At 27.9% G+C, this 4,059-nt stretch overlaps 1 protein-coding gene across 1 annotated transcript in view; it reads left to right on the plus strand.

Annotated features, from left to right (window-relative positions):
- Positions 1-1,071, plus strand: part of HELRODRAFT_190193 (hypothetical protein) — a 7,449-nt gene extending 6,378 nt beyond the window's left edge. The window contains exon 18 of the mRNA XM_009012845.1: positions 1,047-1,071. The gene's annotated coding sequence lies outside the window, so the exon portion shown is untranslated. The remainder of the gene's footprint in view (positions 1-1,046) is intronic.
- Positions 1,072-4,059: the final 2,988 nt, after the last annotated feature.

The following is a 4,059-nucleotide window of genomic DNA, read 5'->3' on the forward strand; positions in this document are numbered from 1 at the left end:
GTTTCGTGTGTGTGTGTTTACGTGTGTGTGTGTTTACGTGTGTGTGTGTATGCGTGTGTATGTATTGCTTAAAAACTTGATTGAAAATAGGCTGAAGTTACCGTGCTATGTGTGATTTGAAGTTAACTTGAGAACTTTTAATAAAGACGATAGTATGATATGATAATAATACACACCCAAATTTCAATGTTAACACAGTCAGTAATATTTATATGGCATATAATAATAACGTTTGTCTAACGATATAACATTACGTAACAATAACAATTGTGTTAATGTGTTGCTAGCTTTCAGTCTTAGTGAGCGGAATTCATAGAGTTATAATGTTTAGTTCAGTTGGGTGTTACCTGCCAAGCTTTTTATTTCAATTTACAAGAAGGTTTTTTGCCTGGCTTTAATTTCTTTTGTTCGTTCATTCATTTCTTCATTCATCCATTCATTCATTCATTTTGTTTTTTCAATAGGATGTATAAGTTTTTTCATTTTTTATTTTAGTTGCTTTATACGATGATAAGTTCGATGTTATACATTTTTTTCATTACAATTTCACAATTTACTCTTCTGCTGTTCAGACAACAAATCCTACACGTTTATATAATGTAATATATATATATATATACGTATAATTAATATACGTACGCATTTATGTTTAACATGTATGTACTGTACATGCTAGAATGCGTGCATGCATGCATGTGTGGTTTGCAAGTGAATCAAGTACAGTCACATTTACATGTATAGGAATATATATATATATATGTTTATATGTGTATATATATATATATATATATACAGTTCGCGTGTGCTCACACGTTTTGAAACTTGCCTGAGATTTTTCATCACTCATCTTATTTTTAAATATTTTTTCATCGTGGGGCGAATGTGTGTCACGTCATAAATTGATTTGTACAGGTCTCAGGAGATAGTTAAAATAACAACGACACACACGCGTGTGGTGTGGCGTTGTAATGTTGTGATGTGCCTACTTGGCTTGAAGCTTTTGGACTAAGAAGAAAATAGAGGTATTAATACGGCTCTTATGTAACTAATGTTTTTCGTTAATTTTTTTAAAAATTTGTTCTATTCTTTTTTTCTATAATCCCAGAGTTTTGTTAACTATTTTTTATGACATAATAATTTTATATTTATATGCCTTTAATCTCCTTGATCTTTTCATTTGGTTAATCTCCTGATATCTAGTATTATATCTAAATATAATTCGCTTTTATAAACCATCTACTAATCTCTTATCTTTGATTGATTGATTGATATATCTCTTCTCGGTAAATAATACTAAGGCTATAGAATTTCATGAAAATTGTATTATGTGTATATATATATATATATATATATATATATATATATATATATATATATATATATATATATATATATATATGGTAATGTTTACTGTTCTGCTACACATTTTGGTAAATCACAATCTCTACTGATTCTTTTTCTTTATTACTCTCATTAATTAAATCACATTAATCATTTTATTATTATTGTTATTTATTTGTTTATTTATTGTTATTGTTTATTTCATATTTAAAATTTTTATAGGGTATCTCGTGCTTATTTGCTTAACGTCGTCGTCGGTTCAGCGTTCGTTTATATTGCATCTTTATTTAGTGAAGTTATGTATTTGAAGACAATTAACCAGTCAATCGATCAATTGATTGACTGGTTAATTTAACAGTTACTTAATTGACTAATTGGTTGATTGATTAGTTAGTTAGGTCAAATAAATATATAGTTTTATAGCGTGCACATAAATGACTAAAATAATAATATCATTATTAATTATAACGAACAGTCATATATCGGTAATAATATTGATGTTACTGACAGACATATAAAATGTTCTATAGATGAAAATCACAGCTTGTTCCGCGTTAGTTAGCTTCCTGTTACATTTTTCTAACAGTTGATCGTAAATCATTGTTAAGTTTCTTGAGTTCAAAACCAAAGTTTTCATTTATATATTTTAAGCATTATAGAACAAAAAGGCTTTTTCGGTATTCCTGTACCATCTTCGGTGTTCGAATTGATACGTTTTGTCTCTATAGTATTAATTCCTTGTTGTAGTCTTACATTATAATAACAACCGTTATAATCTACGACTAGCCGATTCGTGCAATTGGAATCATTCCCACTAATAAATTTAGAAACAGAGGAATCATCGATAATGGAAGCTAACTAACGCGGTACATGCTGTGATTTTCATCAATAATTGCATTTCTGACAGTCTTAATCTAATATATATATATATACAATATATATGTGTATATATACAATTATTTATAAAGATCACTGCGTTTTCGACATTATTCAACTTGTAGTTGAGTTTCTCAATTTTTCTAACGAGACTTTTATTAAATTGAGAAACTCAACTGCAAGTTGAATAATGCCGAAAACGCAGTCATCTTTATAAAAAATTGTTTAAACCAAAAGTGTGTGTATATATATATATATATATATATATATATATATAGAGAGAGAGAGAGAGAGAGAGAGAGAGAATTTATCAAAAATTCAAAAAAAATTTTTTCATAAAATGTTTTGGGAGTAATCAAAGTGTTGTCTTAATTAATTAATTAATTAGTTAAATTTATTTTCCTACTTCAATTTATTTCTTCGTACCTTCATAATTGTACTATTTTAATTACTAGAAAATAGATAATTTAGAAACATTTGGCGCGGAGTGGAGTGGTAATGTTTATTTAAATCAACTGTGGAATAACATTAATATCCATCGTGCTGAATTTTGCGGGTTTTCCGTGAAATTTTCCATTTGAGTATAATTTTTATTTAATTCTGTTGACTCCTAGCATTGCTGAACATATGTGTGACCTATATACACATTCATTAGTCTACAAAAGTTAATTCATTTGTTCGTTCGTTCATTCGTTAATTCATTCATTCTTTCGTACATACATTCATTCATTCTCGAATTCTGTTTTTGTTTTCTTGATCGATCGCTCACTACATTGGTATCTCGTATCTAATTGATGATTTGTTAAATTTTTATTAAAGCTAACGTTTGTATTTTTACGTTGTATTGTCCTCTGTAAATCTTTCATCTATATCATTATTATTATTATTATTCATTATTATTATTTATTATTATTATTAATATTAATGAGATATCCATTTGGTCGATTAACTCAATAGTTACACTTTTGAATCGGTTGTTTAGTTTCAGCGCGAACCTATCCTATTCAATACTCATATGGGTTAGGCGTTCTGACTGGATTATTTCCTACCTTTACACTCCCGCCTGATTCCTTCAGATTGCTCTTAATTTCTCTCTCAACTTTTGACTTTTGCATCTTCTAATACACCTCATACTGTCTATAAAACTAACAGAAATATCCAAGAGACAATAATAATAAGATACACTTTGATCAATGAGGTTTCATTTGAATTTTTTTGGTGATTTCATATTGACTGCGTCTGTTTGCGTTACATATATATAAATATATATTAAATGGTCATACATTGACTATAAGCTTGCTAGTGAAATACAACAACATAACACGTATGTATTATTGATTATAATGGTTGTTTCATTATATAATTCGAGGTTATTACTTATTAAAATGAGGGGAATTTATGTTTGATGGAATTTTGAGGTGGTGTATTTGCCACTCCTGATGCTGCATTCTTATTGCACTGCTAACGTTTAACAAAACAACAACAGTAATAATATAACAAAACTGCTTTTTACGTACATATTTGCGTCGTCGTCGTCTTTGTTGTTGTTGTGTAGAGTTGAAGATAAATTTTATATGAAAGTATGAAATTTTGTAAAAAAAAAATATTTGGATATAGAGAAGAAAATGTTTTATATCGTTTAAATGTTGTTCTAACTTTAACTACTAGAAATATTTACTATGCGTTGTTATATCAGTTTAGTTGAATTCAACAATGTCCCAATATTAATAATAATATTAACACATGTGTGTGCGTATATATATATATATATGCTGGTAATAGACCATAATTTTTACAATATTCTATAAATTCTACCGAATGTTTGGCGTTATTATGTTTGTA

The sequence above is a fragment of the Helobdella robusta genome (genome assembly GCF_000326865.2).
Source record: "Helobdella robusta unplaced genomic scaffold HELROscaffold_11, whole genome shotgun sequence".
In the NCBI taxonomy this organism is placed as follows: domain Eukaryota; kingdom Metazoa; phylum Annelida; class Clitellata; order Rhynchobdellida; family Glossiphoniidae; genus Helobdella; species Helobdella robusta.